Genomic DNA, 19,512 nt, shown 5'->3' with positions numbered 1-19,512 from the left:
GCCTTCCAGATTGGACACTGGGATCATGTTCCAATCACTCATTTGCAAAGAGCACTCTAAAGTCTGAAAGGAAGGCAAGCAGTCAGTGGTATTTGTTGTAATCCAGTTGAGATGAATTGTTTGCATTTTAAGATACAGCTATTTCACTCAAAAGAGAAAATATCTTGTTTTGTTCCATCTCACCTTTGGAATTGTTCATTTATCCAATCAGTCACAAAAATGTTAAGTGGCCACAATGAGTCAGTTGTGCTATACAGTTGTTTTACAAATATGCTATATGGAACTTTGGTTTGGGGCCCCTTTGTATCTTACTTGGACTTTGGAAATTCTCTCATAATTGGTATCCATACCTCTAGATTTCTTTTCCCTAGATCACTGTATACCTGGCTGGCACCAAAATGATTGCTTTATAGTAAAAATCTGCTCCTATTGCCTTTAGAATGAAATCTTTCCAGCCAACCAATAATTGTGTTCAGCTTTTCAATATTGTATTTTAACATGGACTAGCAAGCACTAAATAATGGAATATTTGTCTTCCTCTACAGCTTATTGCTTCATTTACCATCTTTTCCCTTCTTCTACCCATGATCTGTTTTCCAGCCATGTGACACTACATCTAATTCTACATCTAATTTCTGGAGCTCACCATCTTTTCCACATCTCCCTGCTTTTATCCATACTGTTCTCTCTGACAGGAGGCTTCTTCTTTTGCCACATAGACAGTTTCTACGCACCTTACCTCATCCTCTGTGAGGGCTTGCTGATCTGCTTATCATTGTGCCAAATATTTTCCTACATTCTAGGGCTTAATGCACAAATTTCATGCTTTATTTACCTGTTTTCTCTATTTGACTGTGAGTTCTTTGATATAGTTTCCAACAAATAGCAAACAATGAAAAAGTTTATTAAATGAATGAATTAAGAAAAGGGAGAAGGAGTTTTAGGCTGGCCTCTTCTACTGCTACATTGTGAAATCTGACTGAATACTGGAACGAAATTGTATTATTCTCTCTGAAGAATCATAGGGAAAATTATGTTCAGGCCCATTAAGTCAGAATTAGGTAGTCAATCACCTAATGGCAACCTGCTATTATGTGCTATTTTGCTGACTGCTGCTGGTATTACTAGGTGTTTGCACATTTATGTAGGCCCTTGGGCTGCCATGTTCACATTATAAACTAGAAGCTTGTGTTTGGTTTTTATTTTGAACTAGGATTCCCTTTAATGACTTTTGGTTGTCTTTGCCTTTCTGTCTATAAGAATTTATTCCCCATTCAGACAGAAATGGTGGCTGAGGGAAACTTGTGAATTATAATTTGATAATCCACTAAGACTTCTTAAGTGGTTATGAAATAATAGGGGGCATATGTCAGGGTCCTTTGAAGTCCTAAAGGGTGACTACTGCCAGAAAGACTTGCTTGGAAGATTAAGAGCACTTCAGAATTGATTATTTTAAGAACCTTATATGTGATTAGTTGAAGAAACATTATTGATATTACAGGTCCATTATAATTTCATGGCTTCAAAAATTATTACATGTTCATACCTCTTAGTTTGTTTCTGTGACTTCCAAAAATAGTTCAAGTACATAATGCAAAATTATAGTGATGATTTACCTAATCTTATGTAGTTGTTCATCATTTTCTAGCCCATATATTCTTGAAAAAAAATCTTTTTTCTTTATTGCCAGAATTTTCTATCTACCACTCAAAATATGTTTCCTTCTATTTATACATTTTTAAGAGCTCATATGTACTATGGCTAGTATAAAACCCCTTGAATGTTATAGCATCAATCTTACGTATTATTTGTACACAATAATGGCATTGCAATATACTTGTAAGAGAAGTGAGAAGTAGCAATTTTTCTTTCTCAAGTTTATTGGTAGAAAATTTAAGGCATGTTGTGCAAATGGATTGTGAAATTGGAATATAAAACCTATGTCTCTTGATTTTTTATTTTGTTTGCTTTCCTCAACTAGTCCTCCCTCTGTAATAACTAGTCACTTTGGCTCTAAGACAAGAACTTATTCTTGGAAAAATCTAATTTTGCCATGTCCAATAACCCTGGTATTTTTCGTTCTCATGGTACTCTTGCATAGAGAGCTTGAATACAGTGGCTTTGTCATTGACCTTATCTTGTTTGTTTTGTTTTCCTTGTCTGTAAGATGGGGCTAATCAGAAACTGTGTACCTCATGGTATTGTATCAAGTTCAGTTGAGAAATCATTTGTAAAATCACTTTCTGATTTGTTAAAAGCACCCCAAACATAGTATTCTCTAGCATTCAGGCAGTAGAAGAGGAAGCACAGATTTATCTGTGATGTTTTGCTCGGGACTACGTCCCACCCTTGAAAAGTTAAAAGAGGATGGGAGAGCATACCGTTTTTTCCATTTTCATTAAATTTTCTCTGGAAACCTTTTATTACATCGGGGTGAGGAGGAGTAAAATGTTTAATACACCATGTAGCTTATAGTGCCAGAGTAAAGGCTCAGTTGATGATTAGATGTGTGGTCATATAGAATTGGCAACACAAGGTCTAAATGACACATAAACTGTTTCTATATTTATATAATAGCACATCAGGGTCACTAAGAATAAAGGCTAAATTGTATTGAGTGCTTATTATGCAGAAGCACTGTGCTCGCGTGCTCCAACCGCCTTATGTCCTTTCATCTTTCACAAATAACACTCTGTAGTCGATGCATCACCCCCAGTTTCCCAGCTGCAAAAGCAGGCTCAGAGTGCTTAAATAACTTGCTTAAGGTCACATAGCTAGTAGGTGAGAGAGTTAATTTTCAGACCCAATTCTAACAACAAAACTCTTAACTCTCTTTTATCCGCCGTGTCCCTGGAAAACCAAAGACATGATTGAATGGAGAGAACTATGGAGATAATTCTTCCCCCCGCCCCTCCAACAAGAGTATATTTACTACTGTGTAAGTTAATTTCTTTTTAATGACAAAACAAAGCAGAACAAAAATAACAACTTGTCCCTCCTGCTGGGAATGATTTGTCCCTGTAGAAAAAGTAAATACAAATGTCACATTTTCTCATAATTAGTTAACTGAGTGAAACTGAAGTTTCAGGGAAACCTGCCATGCTAAACCCCAGTGGGAACATTATGTTTTAATGCTACATCTGGAAGCTGGAGCCCCACTCCTTGTCAGAAGATAAGCTTGGCAGTGATTGATTGCACTGTCCTCTGCGTTTCCCCTGTATTGAATGCCCATCACTTCATCATTTAAATTGCTCCTGGAGCCATCTCCTGGGCCCAGGCTGCTTCCCTGGCTCTGAAAACTCATCTTCTGTTCTGTCACCTTAGCCTGCTTATTTTACAGGCTCCTTGGAATGCTGCCCTTACTGCTGCTACCTGTGCCAGCACACTCAGGGCAGGTCATCTTCCAACTAATGTCTGTTCATTTACAAACTAAAAGGCATTAGTTGCCTCTCAAAAGAAAGTGCCAACAATCTGCTGCATGCCCCACTGGAACGTCTGAGGCAGGCATCCTTCTCCTGTCCTACCTCCTAGACCAGTTGTCAACTATGGCTGTCACATTCTAGGGCAGCTTTTTTTGTTGCAACAGTAACATAGTGAACATGAATTGCAGTAATGGCTATCTGGAAATAAAATTGTCACAACTACAATCGCCAGTGTAAAGTGTTCAAGAATGAATCCACTGTCAGGCTTGGAGTCGGCTGTACTTTTCAGTAAGTTACTGAGATAGTTTGGCTGTGTCCCCACCCAAATTTCATCTTGAATTGTAGTAATCCCCATGTGTCAAGGATGGGGCCAGGTGGAGATAATTGAATCGTGGGGCAGTTTCCCCCATACATGGTGATTAAGTCTCATGAGATCTGATGGTTTTGTAAATGTGAGTTCTCCTGCACAAGCTCTCTCTTGCCTGCCGCCATGTAAGACGTCCCTTTGTTCTTTCTTCATTTTCCGCCATGATTTTGAGGCCTCCCCAGCCATGTGGAACTGTGAGTCCATTAAACCTCTTTCCTTTATAAATTATGCAGTCTCAAGTATGTCTTTAATAGCAGCATAAGAATGGACTAATATAGTTATGCAATGAAACACACTGTGGCATGGCCCAAACTCTTTGAGGCATCAATGGCTATACCTCATCATTCACTTTTCTTTCATGTATATTACTGAAATAGATACTATTCATAAAATATATAAAATGTTATCTGCTCAGTTTAAATAATAAGCAAAAGGAACTACTGTGTACTTGGCCCTCAGACTAAGAGGTAAAACATTTGTAGGAATTGGGGAGCTTCATGCCATTTGCTTTCCTAATTATGTCCCCTTCCTTCTCCTTCAGAAATAACTACTATTCTGCCTTTTTGTTAATCGTGTCCTTGTTTCTTCTTATTGTTTTACTACATATATGCATATCTTACATATGAATGTATATGTGGATATATAACTCATATATGTATTCCCATATATGTGTGTGTGTGTGTGTATATAGTTTTACATATTTTGAATTTGTACAGATTGACTCATGTTGTGATTTGTTTCTTTTATTCGAAAGAATATTTTTTGTGATTCATCCTTATGGATGAGTGCCATATGCATTTCATCAATAGTTCATGTTGTATACTACTCTATTGTATGAGTATATAACAATTTATATATCCAATCTGCTAATGAATATTTACATAAATAGCAGGTTTCTTGGGGTTTTGTTTTTGTTTTGCTATTGCAAACAGTATCACTATGAACATTCTCTTTTTGTAACTCTTTCTGGTATACATGTGCTTAAGCCTGGGAATAGCTTAGGTTAGGTGGTAGATTATATACATATTTAACTTATAGCATTATAACAAATTGTTTTGCAAAGTGATCATTTTAATATACACTCCCAACTTCAGTGGATAAGAGTTCCCATTGATCTACATCCTAGCCCACTCTTGAAATTAACTAATTTAAAAATGTTTGCTAGTCTTGTGAAAGTATGAAATGGCATCTAATTTGTAATCAATGATTACATATGAGATCAAGCATCTTTTCATATAGGCCATTTGTGTTTACTCTTCTATGAAAGGTCTTTTTATTTCTTTTACTCACTCTTCCCCACATGGTTGGTTGTGTTCTTAATGATTTATGAACTTTTTTATGTATTCTAGGTAAAAATTGTTTGGTTGCCTATGTGTGTTGCAAATTTTCTCCAGTTTGTGGTGTATCTGTTTGAGCTCTTTTTGATGTCATCTGATGAATAGATGGATATTCTTTATTTTACTATAGTAAAATTATTGTTTTTCTATGGTTTATGCCTTTGGTATTTTTAAAAGAAATCTTTCAAAGCATAATCATAAAGATATTGTCTCATAAAATTTTTAGAGTGCTTTCTTTCATATTTAATAACTTGGAATTGATTTTTGTGGTTTGGTAAGAGGTAAAGGTCAAATTTTATTTTGATTGTGTTCATATACATAACCAGCTATTTCATTATCATTTATTTTCTGCACTGACTTGCAAAGCCTGTTGTCTCCCTGTAAATGTGAGTCTCCAGGTTCTGTTTTCTGTTATATTGATGAATATATCTATCCCTGTACTATTGTTTTAGTTGTTATAACTTTGGTATGAGTTCCGGTATCTGTTGGAGGATATATCCTGTAATTTGTTCTTCAGGAGTGACTTGGTTTATAATTGAGTTTTTCCTGTTTCATATAAATTATAAAATTAGTTTATCAAGTTTTGTGTTGAAATTTTTATGAAAATTGCATGAATCTATAAATTAGTATAAAGAAAATTGATATTTTTATGATAGTGCATCTATTTATTCCAAGCTACATCTCTTTACATTTAATTGGCTTTTTAAAATGGCTATGAATAGAGTTTTATAATTTCCTTCATGAATGGTTTAGTCATTTTTGTGTTAAATATATTCCTAGGTACTTTATATTTTTAGTGACAATTCGTATGTTGTATTTTTAAAATTATATTTTCTAAGTGGTCTTTGCTGGCATATTGAAATGCAGTTGAATTTTAAAATCTTGTTTCTTTATCAATATTCCTGATAAAGGTTTAAATTCATAAATTTTATCTCAAGGGTCTTTTTGTGGGAAGAGAATTCTATATAGGCAATCTCATCTACAAAGAATTTTGTTTTGTCCTTCCCAATCATTATGCCTTGTATACATATTTCTGGCACTTTCTGCACTGGTGAAAACCTTCAGTGCAGTATTGACTGGTAATAGAGATAGCATCATTAACTTTTTCCTGAATTCAAAGTGGATGCATCCAGAAGTCACAATTAAGAAAGAAGTTCACTGCCAGGTGGTCATGATGCAGGTGGCAGTACTTGTTTTGTGGATATTTCTTACAAGGATATTTTCCTTCACTCTAGTGTGTTAAATTCAACAGATGTTGAATCTTATTGAATACTCTTTTCTTCATCTTTAGAGATGACTTTTTTTTCCCTTTGGTCTGTTAATATGGGTGCATTTTACTACTTGAATTTTAAATAGAAATCAATATCATATTTATGAGAAGAACTCAAATTGGTTATAATATTTTTTGCCTTTATATATTGCTAGATTTGATTTGCTAATATTTTGTTTAGATATTTATGTCCATGTTCATAAGTGTGATTAGTCTTTAATTTTGCTTTCTATTGTGTAGTATGTATATGATCTTTGTAGCTTAAAATGAATTAGGAAGGATTTTCTCTTTTTATGATCTCTGGAAGACTTTGTATAATACTTGAGTTACTGGAATATCTCGTATATACTCCTATTATTCTCATTTTACAGACGAGAAAACTAGGGGACAAACTGATTAAATGATTTGTCCAAGGCCACATGCCTATTGCGTAAAAGGTAGAAGTAGGATGTGAACTCAGGTGATCTGGATCCAGATCCTTTCCCAACCATTTCTCTGTACTGCCTGTCAATAGCATTGCTGAAATTTGAGCTCATGTAATAGGAAATAATGATTTTGTTTGTTAAATAAAGACCGCATAATTGTATGAGGCCTTTTTATTGGGTAGAAAGTGATTATTAAAGATGGGAATTTTTTATTCATATAAATAAGAAAAAGCCTTGACACAGAAAAACAATTCAAAGATATATTTTGGATCCACTTCTTATAGCCCCATACGTCATAATCAAGAAAATAGGGATCCAATCTCCTGTCAATAACACTCATTTTTTTAAAAGGTAGAATTATCAAAAGGTAGCTATTCCCTTAAAGAGATTATCACAAGTAGGAAGATAATTATTATGACTATGATGAATATGAGTAAAGAAGATTAAGAAAGTTAGATACTGGCTGGGTGCCGTGGCTCACACCTGTAATCCTAGCACTTTGGGAGGCCGAGACAGGCGGATCACCTGAGGTCAGGAGTTTGAGACCAGCCTGGCCAACATGGTGAAACCCCACCTCTGCTAAAAATACAAAAATAAGCCCGACATGGTGGCACATGCCTGTAATCCCAGCTGCTTGGAAGGCTGAGGGAAGAGAAGTGTTTGAACCCAGAAGGCAGAGGTTGCAGAGAGCCGAGATCGTGCCACTGTACTCTAGCCTGGGCTACAGAGCAAGACTGCGTCTAAAAAAAGTAAACTTGACTGATGTTATAGATGGAAATATGTGCAGATCTTTAATTGCATTGCTAGGAAGAACTTACTGTATTGACCATCACAGTATGTCACTTTGCAATGACTTTGGGCTATCATTAATGTAAAGTTGCTGAAGTGTCCTTTTTTTGCCCCATATCAGATTTTTCCTATAGAATCCCCCTTGACTTTCTAATTAGATTTGAACTTTTTAGTGCTCATTTTTTAGGCTCTTTCTCTTCCTGGTTTAGCTCATGTTGCTTTAGAGCTTTAGAGAATTACTTCTACTCTGCTTGCGGGACCCTCTCTAGACCTCGCCTTTCTTGTCTTTATTCAGCCATAAGGTTTCGATCACCTCCTACCATCTCTCTGGCAGGCACCTTCATTGTCCTTCATTCAGGTCTCACCTCAATGCTCATTAATTTCCGTGTCTTGGAACCACCTCCGTAGATACTAAGGACAAACAAAGATGAATTTTCCTGACAACTTAAATGCCCATGATTTCTCCTTCCTTATTGCCTACTTTTTTTTTTTTTTTGAGTGTGTTCCAATTTTCTTTCCTCATGGGTAATGTTGCTTTTCTTATGTGACTATAAACTCAATGAATAGAGACATTGCCTTATTCTGTGCTGTGCCCTGGCACAGAACTGATTCTCTCTATACAAATCTTACTGTTAAATTTGCTGCAGTATGTGGTGTTGGCAAACAGAAACTTTCATTACAGATCTTTGAATCCCATTGCAGCCTCATTAATATTGTTCCCTCTTGTAGAAGATAGGTCACTCCTGGTCTTTTTCCAAAGAGATTCAGTTACTATGTGCTGAAAAGATGGCCTTTTGTGGTAGTCTCGCTGGGTGTTCCCTATAGACTGTGTTTTGAAAGGAAAAAAAAAAATGATAGCATATTTTTTCTTAGCCTGCTTTCACAAATCCTAGGAAAATAGATAATTCGTTGCTGATTAAGAAAACAAAACAAAACAACCCACCCTGGGCTTTCCAAAATCTGGTTATATTGCTTTCTATGTGTCCTGACCCTACTGTTATCGGTCATTTTCCTTTACTACATCTCATTATTGATTGTAACCGTATAATCCCTTGATTGTTTTGGTTTTTTTGGAATGCTTTGTTTGTGATAGTTATCTAGTTGTCTTTTGAAGGTTGATTGTAAGTGGCAGGAGGAGATGAGGGAATACTCTTTTTTTGTTTGTTTGTTTTTGTTTTGTTTTGTTTTGTTTTGAGACAAAGTCTCCCTCTGTCACCCAGGCTGGAGTGCAGTGGCACAATCTCGGCTCACTGCAACCTCCATCTCCCAGGTTTAAGCCATTCTTCTGTCTCAGCCTTCTGAGTAGCTGGGATTACAGGCATGCACCACCATGCCCAGGTAATTTTTTGTCTTTTTAGTGGTTTCACCTTGTTGGTCAGCCTGGTCTCCAACTCCTGACTTCAGACAATCCGCCTGCCTTGGCCTCCCAAAGTGCTGGGATTACAGGTGTGAGCCACCATGCCCAGCCAAGGGAATACTCCTTATTAAAATATACCTACAACATTGCGTTGGATTGCTTTTGGGGTTATAGAATATTTAAGTTAAAATATTAACACCTTATAGAATAAAAAAGCAACAGGGAAAAAAAGGAGTTAGAAAAGGAAGAAAGTTGATGTCCTATTCCTAGTTTACTTTGTTTGTTTGTCTTTTGAGATGGAGTTTCACTGTGCCACCCAAGCTGGAGTGCAGTGGCGTGATCTCAGCTCACTTCTACCTTTGCCTCTCAGGTTCAAGTGATTCTCCTGCCTCAGCCTACCGAGCAGCTGGAATTACAGGCGTGTGCTACCATGCCCGGCTAATTTTTCTATTTTTACTAGAGATGAGGTTTCCCCATGTTGGACAGGCTGGTCTCGAGCTCCTGACCTCCTGTGATCCACCTGCCTCAGCCTCCCAAAGTTCTGGCATGACAGGTGTGAGCCACCATGCCCAGCCCCTAGTTTACTTTTAAGTGGAAGGATGAGAAGGGGTCATCAACCAAGGTGATGCGTCTGGCAACAAATGAAGCTATCATAGGTTTCATTTCCACAGATAAGTCAATACAGTATTTAGGAATTGAGAAATCTCTGACTCTGGTCTTTGTGTAATATTCTATGATAGCAGAAACAGAAAATTGAATTGTGCCTATTGTTAAAAGTTACTGTGTTTATGATTTCTGCTGCATGAAATTATATGATCTGGGTTATATTAACACCCAGTGAAACCAAGGGGCTGGGTTGGTACACTGAAAGTTATTGTAATATAATTCTCATGTGAGGATAATTGTTACTATATTTGTTTTTAATTTGACTAGAAATCCTAATATTTAATCGAAAGTCTTTTCCTCTACCTAGAACTTGTTTTATCATTTTGGTGACCTCCTCTTGCAAATAACTGGCTGGTGACTGGTTTCCCTGAATTATGGACTTACCCTAAACATATCTTGTCATCATTACCAGTTGCAGAATATTAGAATGTGTTGTCACTTTTTCAGTTGGTTCCTAGAAGGTTAGTCTTAGATATGTTACTTTAACCTGTATATTGTAGTACTTTGAATGCATTTTTTGTTTGCATTTTTGTTTGCCCAGCCTGTCAATTATAGATGCTTAGGCCTGGACTGTCCTGGATAAAGCTGTTAAAATATTCACCAGTCCAGCCATCTTACAAGCTAATTAAGTCGACTAAATGTTTCCTTGTTTTGCCAGACCCGTTATGTCAATCCTCAATTTCTGGGTTCATTTTGGGTGCCCTAAATCTTAGGATGTGACTTTCTTAGCATCCTGTAACATCCATTCCCCAGCAAGCACAGTTTCACATAATACTTATGAGAAGTTCATTGCTGAAGCCTCTCCTTTACCTAGCAGAGCAACTTGATTTTCTACAACTTTCCTCATCAGAGCCAGAAAAGTATGGGATATGGAGACTACTAAAACTACATCCCTTTGGCCTGACCAGGGAAATACTGGGAAGGAAGGACCTGGTATTCCTACCTAATGACCCCGTAGTATGGTTTGACAGTCTATACAACCAGATAAGCAGACAATGTAGTACCCTGCTAAAGAGACGGGCTTTCTCATATCTCATAAATATTTCACATCCTGGGTCTACATGCTGGTTTTATTCCATATTAGCCATGTGGTCTTGAGCAAACTACTTAATGTCATTAAACCTCAATTTCTTCATCCTGAAAACAAGGATGATAATAATAAGAGTACATGTCTAATAGGCTTATTGTGAGGATTAAATTAGATAATATAGGCAAAGACCTAGCACACAGTGTGCTTACAAACATTAACAAAAGAAAGAGACAGGAAGAGAGGAAATGTGCAAGAGAGAGGGAGAGTAACCATCAATGTCAGACAGCCAAAATGGGCATATAGATTTTTTTATAAATAGACCTCATATGTCTCCTTTGCGTGGGCTTTTGGGATGATTAAAGCCTATTGTTCTCTAGGATTACTTGAAATACACATTTCCTGCAGGGTAATGGACACAGAATGACTTGTGTATTAGTTCATCTATTCTCACGTTGCTATAAAGAATTACCTGAGACTGGGTAATTTATAAAGAAAAGAGGTTTTGTTGGCTCATGGTTCCACAGGCTGTACACGACGCATGGATGGGGAGGCCTCAGGAAACTTACAATCATGGCAGAAGGCGAAGGGGAAGCAGGCACATCCTACATGGCTGGAGCAGGAGGAATAGAAAGCAGAGGGGGAGGTGCCACATACTTTTAAACAACCAGATCTCATGAAAATTCACTCACTATCATGAGAACACCGAGGGGGAAATCCACACCCATGATCCAATCACCTCCCATCAGAACCCACCTCCAACACTGGGGATTACAATTCAGCATGAGGTTGGGTGGGGACACAGATCCAAACCGTATCAACTTGTATCATTCTGAGTAATTGTCACTTTAACATGGGTGGTAGGGTTGGCAATTGCAAAAGCCATGGTTTGGAGTTGCTTGCATCAGGCCTGGGTTTCTCCCTGGAGCCGGCTGAGCTTGGTTGCCTTCTAAGGCCTCTTCTGCTCCCGGCTTCTACAGGCTTCTGAGCCAGGAGAGAACACTGAGCAATGAAACACAGGAGGAAAAATGAAAAATGCCACCTTTCATTTTTGGAAAGTATTTTGGAGATACCTGTGCCCTGCTGTCTAAGGAGTTCCTGTAGGGATTTCTGCTTACGAATTCCAGTAGATTGTTTTTGTTTGGGATGACAAATGGGGTTTCTATTGCTACACCTTGCCACAGACCCGCTTTTTGAAAAACACTAAAATCCACTTTGCAAGTGTATAAATACTGCAGGCAGGCAGCTTCCACGTTCTTTGGCAAGGGGACAAATGCTATTTAATAATGCAGGTTCCAGCTTTTCTCCTGACAATGCGAAGTCCCAATGATTATTGAAAAGGGAATTTGAAATCTGCCAGAATCCACTCAGTTTTCCTTGTCTGATGACATTTCCATCCTGTCACCCTCACTAGTGAAGACAATTGTTTCAGCCATCGAGAGAGAAAAAAAAAGAGGTATTTTGTAAGACTGCAAGAAAGTCATTTAAACCATGGCTATTTCTGTTAACTGTTAACTGTTCGCTTTGTTTCTCTGACCGTGTGCCTCTCTAGTCACCCTATCTTCCTTAACTATCCTGTGGGATTTTTCCCATTCTCAGAAAGCATGGTCTACCCAAAGCCATTCTTCAAGCATCTGAGTTCCCAGCTGTCTTTCTGCTATATATTTAAACTCCTAGTTCTCTTTGGGGAAGAGGGTGGCAGACTTGTGTGAGGATATAGTCTGAATGAAGTCTCCAAGTGATTTTTGTTGATGTTATAGGGGTGGGAGGTAGGGGAGAGGAGGGAGAGTCTTTGGCCTCACACTACCCTCTGAGTCCTGAATGGGGTTCTCTCAGCCATCTCGTTTTCACGATTTTCCTGACACACTCCTCCCTGACACTATTTCAGAGGTCCCTGTTATCAAATGGAAGTGCTTCTTATGTCTTTCTTCATTCTGCTAAGCTGCATGTTCTGTATAGAAATCTCTACCCCCAGCTTTTCTGCCAATGCAAATCTTCCTTTATGGAAAATTTCTTTTACCTTCTCTAGGAAATCATTCTCTACATCGCTCTATTTCTTTAGCAATCAGGGACTACGTTTGGATGTGTAAGTATACATGTATTAAGTTTCTAGATGTTCTTTTTTTCCTTAAGAATATATGAATTCCTACAAAGAATGAAGGTTTAGTCTTGATTTCTTTCCCTTCTCATCAACTGGGCAATAACATCTGATCTTTAATAAATATAATTGAAGACTTACTGATACACTGAAGCCTATTCTATTTCAAATTAAAATTTTATGTCTTGGGCATGCTTCAGAAGTAACCATTTATATAAGAATTCTTCTAAGGCGTGATGTTGCTTGATCAATTTAGCATGATATAGTGAAAGTTAAGATTTATTTTTACTTTTCTGAAATAAAATGCTTAATTTTTATATTCTTCCAAGTAATATCTGTCATATTCTTATATGGGGGAAGATTCAAAATTAGTGTTTTATTATAACCTTGTAGGGGTGGGTCTAGGGGAGGGATAGCATTAGGAGAAATACCTAATGTAGTTGATGGGTTGGTGGGTGCAGCAAACCACCGTGGCACATGTATACCTATGTAACCTGCACATTCTGCAAGTGTATCCCAGAACTTAAAGTATAATAAAAAAAAATAATGCAAATAATCTATATTTACAATAATGAGGGTATGCTCTTGACATTTTATTTATTTTTTAATTGTACACTTTTGCCATATGTGCATTTTGCTGGTATGTCCCTGAACATGACCTTTGCTAAATAAACTCCTTCCCGACTTTACTTTTGTTCCAGTGAGGGGTGTTTAGCTATTCTTCTTTTTGGTTTAAAAGGCTTTTATCTTACAGAGTGGTCAGTTTGCTACAAGGCACTGAGAAGAAATGTAATGTGCATCCTGATGACTGGATGACTCATAAGCTTATGATCTTTTTGAGCTCTAGTACGTACTCAACTGTACTTGACTTCTGACCTTAAACACCATTTTCCAAGCAGTCTTGATGTTTGGTTAAAACCAGGAACCATCCATTACTCTCAGGCCACATCAGACCTGCTTACAGATATCACTGGGTGAAACATGAGTACACTTGTTGACCCTCAGTTCCTTTCAGAGGCCTTGAAAGACACTGCTAAAACACATCCAGTGGATTCAGGGACCCTGATCGCAGGAAGAATGCCTGCTTGAAGTTGAAGGAAGGGGTAAAGCCAAGGCCTGAAGTTCTCTCTGTGCTTCTCTGTAAAAGTCACCAGAGCTACAGGCCAGCAGCAGTTCTCTTTTACGTGGCACCTTCCTCTCATCTGTGGGACTAATAAGGACTTTATTAGTGCTTCCATTTCTGTTACTCTCTCAAGATTATAACTTTATCATCCAAATGCCAGGAAAGTAAAATTAAACAAAGTTAGACAATCTAAACTCTCTGAACATTATAGGGATGAAGGACCTTCAGAGTACTAGAACTTCTTTAAAAAAATCTCTTGCATTGCTACATCAGTTTCCAACACACATATTATTTCATTCAAATGTTAAGAAGGGGGAAATAGTGTTACTGTGTATTGTAATTATTTTAGGTTCAAGATGAAAATGCTTTACAAGGCCGGGTGTGGTGGTTCATGCCTATAATCCCAGCACTTTGGGAGGCCGAGGCCAGCGGATCACAAGGTCAGGAGATCAAGACTATCCTGGCTAACACGGTGAAACTCCATCTCTACTAAAAATACGAAAAAAATTAGCTGGGTGTTGTGGCGGGTGCCTATAGTTCCAGCTACTCAGGAGGCTGAGGCAGGAGAATGGCGAGAACCCGGGAGGCGGAGCTTGCAGTGAGCCAAGATGGCCCCGCTGCACTCCAGCCTGGGTGACAGAGCCAGACTCCGTCTTAAAAACAAAAAAAAGCAAGAAAAGAAAATGCTTTACAAATATGAAAACTCCTCCCTGGATTTTTTTGCAAGCTTAATGTTTACCTAACAAAATAGTTAATAGGATTCTGCAATATTGATATTAAAAATGAAGTTATATTTTTCTAGTTTTAAGGGAATAGCTGTATATTACTTTAGATGGAGGTACTACATAAAAAATTTGTTTTCCCATTACATCCAAAGGTGATTGTATTAATTTATTGCTAGAGAAAAATTGATACTGAGTTATAGAGATTTTCCAGAAGGTATTTTAAGACCTTTTGCTGGTCCTTTGTGACTGGTGGCATGTATGTTACACAGCAGGCTGAAAGTGACAAGCTGTGATTCTGGAAGAGTATGAGCCCATTGGGCCTGTAACCCATTAGCTTGTTTTCACTAACCCAGTACTCAAAGCAAATTAATTCATCCATGAAGTTTGCTTTAACACTTATCTAAGGGTTACTATCCATGTTCTAGGAAGTAACAAGTATCATTGCTAATATACAGCTCTGATTTGACTCATAAACATTTCTGATCTCATGAGATAGTGGCAGTGGTGTTTTGCTGTGTTTACTAGATGCATCTAATAAACACCATGAGGTTTACAAAGAGATCTGAAGATATTTGTGACTCCAAAATTGATTGCAAGGTATAGCAGGGACCAGTAAAGTGAGCTTTCTTCCACTCCCTAGAATGTCTTCCTCAATCCAGAGTTTAAAGTGTATTGAAATGATATCCGGCTGAATCACCAGGTCAAAAGGATCAACCAACTATTTATTAGCACTTCATGTATTTTCTGTCCCATAGAGATTTCAGTGAAAGGTATAGTATGGCTAAAACAAAGAGAAAATAATGTCATCATGCTTATGACTTAATTACAGAAATGGAACTTAGACATGTGAAACAGTTAAACAATTTCACAACAACAGATAAGCAAATGGGATGCTTTGGGGAGACATCTGGTCCCTGTGCTGTTTATAGCCAATTCCAGCGGTGAATAAAGGAAGTGGAACGGACTGCTTTTGAAGGGAGCACATCCTGGTCCTCTGGCAGCAAGGTAGAGGTTTTCTGCCAGGAGGGAACACTAGATGGAGGTTGTTTGTTTTTTCTCCAAACAGAAATCTCTTCCATGCTAATAGGAGCTTTAAAAGGATTGCCACAGCAGATGGAAAGAACCAATATATATTCATGCATTTAATTAGCAGGAATTAATTGAATTGGGGGATTAATTCTGTCATTAGAGAGAAACAAAACCTATTTTTGTCTCCTATCTATGGTTACACACTCTAAGATGGATTTGGCACAGGTGGTGTTTGAATATAAGGCCACTGTAGTATTTAATGGCCTTTTGATGCCACTGATAGATTAATCCCAGGGATGATGAGAAGGTAGCCACGTGAGATGTGTGCTCTGCACCATGTTTCAGCAATGGAGAAGAAGCTGGTAGGTGGAGTGTGAGGGGTATAAATCTAGAATTCAGTGAGTGTTTGAAGGAGGAAAAAGGGGAGGAGATTGAGAGAGTCTCTTCTCTCACATCTGATTTTCTTTTTCTTTTTCTTTTTTATTGAGCCAGAGTCTCCCTCTGTCACTCAGGCTGGAGTGCAGTGGCACGATCTTGGCTCACTGCAACCTCCGCCTCCTGGGTTCAAGCGATCCTCCTGTCTCAGCCTCCTGAGTAGCTGAGACTACAGGCGCCTGCCATCACACCTGGCTAATTTTTGTACTTTTAGCAGAGACTGGGTTGTACCATGTTGGCCAAGCTGGTCTCGAACTCCTGACCTCAGGTGATCCACCCGCCTCGGCCTCCCAAAGTGTTAGGATTACAGGTGTGAGCCACTGTGCCTGACCACATCTGATTATTAATGAGAGATTAGGGACAGACTTACCTAAGACAGAATTTTTAATTCAATCCAACAAGCACTGGTTGTCTGCTTAGTCTTTCCCCTGCTTTTGTTTGTTCTTCCTGCTCCAAAAAGCTGTTCCTCCAGAAAAGCAGTTTTCAGCTTTTTAAATTTTTCTTCCAAGATACTCATGACATAAACCAGATGACATTGTATGCATAACGCATTCCCATAAGTGACATAGGTAACATTGGTCATAGCCCTTTCCCAACACTAACAAGTCAACACCAGCCCTCCGACTCAAAACACATCACAATTCAAATGTATGATGTGACAGTTTGTACTTTTCAAAAATAGCCATGGCATCTTCTCCCGCCTACACACTCATCTTGAAATGTGACTTTGATGCTCTTGCCATTGAAATATGGGATCTATGCTCTCTCTCCTTTTATATGGGCAAATGTGGGACTTCAGCAGGAATGATACCTTGGGATTTCCAAGGCAAGGTGAGTTGATCACTGGGCTCTCTTGGGATTGTTGCTTTTGGAGCCCAGCCACCATCTTATGAGAAAGCCCAAGCAGCACACGGGAAGCCCAGGAATCCCACATGAGAGGAACTAAGACTTCCAGCCCATACCAGTACCTAGTTACTAGCCATGTGTCTGATCATATTTAAAGTGGATCTTTCAGCTCTTAGTGGAACAGCTCCAACTGCTGCCAGGTGTAACAAAGACAAACTGTCTCTACAGAACCCTGCCCCAAATGCAGATTTTTGAGCAAAATAAATAATTGGGTTTTAAGCCATATATTTTGCTATGCAATAATAGTTGATACAGAGTTACATTTCATTCGAAGAATAATCTTAAATCTGTTCTAATATGTTAAAAACCTTCAGTATTTTAACTTTTATTATAACAAATAATTTGTCACATATCTTTTTACTGATTGTGAAAAGGTGTTCTAGGACTAGATGAAAATACAGAGGTCTTTAAATATGTATATAATTCCTTCTTTTTCTCACCTCATCTTGGACTTATTCAGTATGCCTATGTAAAATAATATTAATTACAGTCATTTTTCTTGAGCTGCTTCCCATTTATGCCTCATTAGCATAATTCACAGTGGTCATCCATACCAGTGAATGTGTGTTAGATTACCTTTGCTATGTTTAACGATTATACTAAATTTCATTTTTTGTGTGTGTGAACTGAGCTTTCACAGTTTGTTGCTCATGTACCATGGCTGGCTGCTCACAAAGTAGAAAAATTGGACAGAATGTTTCTGATAATGTAAATACAGGAAAAGCTATGCAGAAATATATATCTCAGAGAGTGAGCTATTGGGCAGCTATGGTATAAGCTATCTGGTAGCCACGCAAGAAGTAATGGATTGAATAAAGGCAAACTATGAAGACTTCAGTCATGATAAGATCAAGAGAATTATTTGTGGCACATTCGCCATGGATTGTGTCTCTGCTGGCACACACAAAAAGTTGGGACTTAAAACTGTAAATTTACTTTAACTTCATTTTGTATGTCATGCATTCATGCGACTTTTTCCGGGGGTTATTTATTTTCATTTTTGGCTGTCCTGCTCCAAGTTAAACAAAGGAGAAACAACATTGTATAGTGGAAGAAACTCAGACTTGGAGAAGGGAGGCAGCAAGTAAATGAAACAAGAGTCCTTTGTCTCTCAGCTGGATTGCTGACTAATCTGTGTGATCCTGCAGAGGTCAGTTCAGATCTCAAGCCCTACTTTCCTCATCTATGAAATGAAAGGTTAGACTAAGACCAAATACAGCTCTAGAAAGTGGAGTATTATTACTCCTCAAGAAAGAGTTGAGGGTCGTGACTCTTGCTTTGCACATGAAAATATTTAGGAGTAAAAGTTCACAGAACTTGGCAAAGCTAGATATATTTATGATTCTCAATGAATCAACTGATGTTTTTCCCTACATCTCTATAAGCCGTTCTTTGTTTAGCAATTTTTATATTTACTTTTATTTTTTTCTTCTATAATTTTAGGAAAAAAGAGTTAGATGACTGCTACTATGGACAGGCAACAATTTGGTAATAGGACATTATTTTTAAAACTAAAAAATAACTGAATATGAAAGATTAAACTTTGAAAAAATAGACATAAGTGCTCAGAGTTGTGATTCTATTTTGTAGTCAAATGCTGTACCACTGGGCTGCACCCCCAGAGTTGTGATTCTATTTTGTATGTAACAATGTAGTTATTTCAGTTGCTTTATTGAGAATCACAAATATATATATGGCTTTGCCAAGTTCTGTATACTTTTTATTCCCCAGTATTTTCTTCTGCACAGCAATAATTACAACCTTAAGCCATCCCTTCAGAAGTAGTCATATGCCAAATTCTACCTTAATCTAAGATAATTCTTTTTCTGTGTAATGGGGCTAAAAACATCAGTTCTCCCTGCTGCTCTCGGCCGATGTCCCGGTACCTTAATGATTAGGTTCTCTGTACCTTGAGCTTATTTGCAAGACAGAGCCTCAAAAGAACTGCTTTTTTATTTTTCCACTGATAGAACTGGAGCTTGGTAAACTAACTTGCCCAAGGTCATAGCAGTTAGTGGCACTCACAGGGCTTAAACCCAGGAAGTCTGAATGTAGACTCAATTATGGCATATCCCTTCCTAATAATAAGCTGGATTTTGTTTTGTACTTCTTGCCCAAATATAACTCCATGATGACGTTTTGTGTTGTACATTACTGCCTTCTTACTGCCTCAAACGGGGCCTGGCATGGTGGGAACAGGTGGGGATCTTAGACTCTTCCTGCTGCTAGGACAAAATATCTTAGACTGGATCGTGTATAAATAACAGAAATTTATTTCTCATGGTTCTGGATTCTGGGAAGACCAAGATCAAGGTGCTAGCAAATTGCTCTGTTTCAAAGACGGCAAGCTCTTACTGCATCCTCGCATAATGGGAAAGCGAATAGAAATGAAGACTGTGTCCTCACATGGTGGAAGAGAGAGAAAGTCCAGGCAGCTCTCTCAAGGCTTTTAGAAGGGCATTGATTTCCTTCATGAGGGTGAACTCTTCGTGACTTAATCACTTCCTAAAAGGCCCCACCTCTTAATACCACACTG

General features: G+C 38.0%; 1 protein-coding gene across 1 annotated transcript in view; it reads left to right on the top strand.

The window, feature by feature from the left end:
* The window catches only part of DGKI (diacylglycerol kinase iota), a 453,887-nt gene that overhangs the window by 406,802 nt on the left and 27,573 nt on the right, over positions 1–19,512 (top strand). The gene's annotated exons all lie outside the window — the stretch shown is intronic.

Source organism: Macaca mulatta, chromosome 3 (assembly GCF_049350105.2).
Source record: "Macaca mulatta isolate MMU2019108-1 chromosome 3, T2T-MMU8v2.0, whole genome shotgun sequence".
NCBI classification, from domain to species: Eukaryota; Metazoa; Chordata; class Mammalia; order Primates; family Cercopithecidae; genus Macaca; species Macaca mulatta.
Note: the sequence above shows the minus strand (reverse complement) of the source record. Positions and strands in the feature narration are given on the sequence as shown.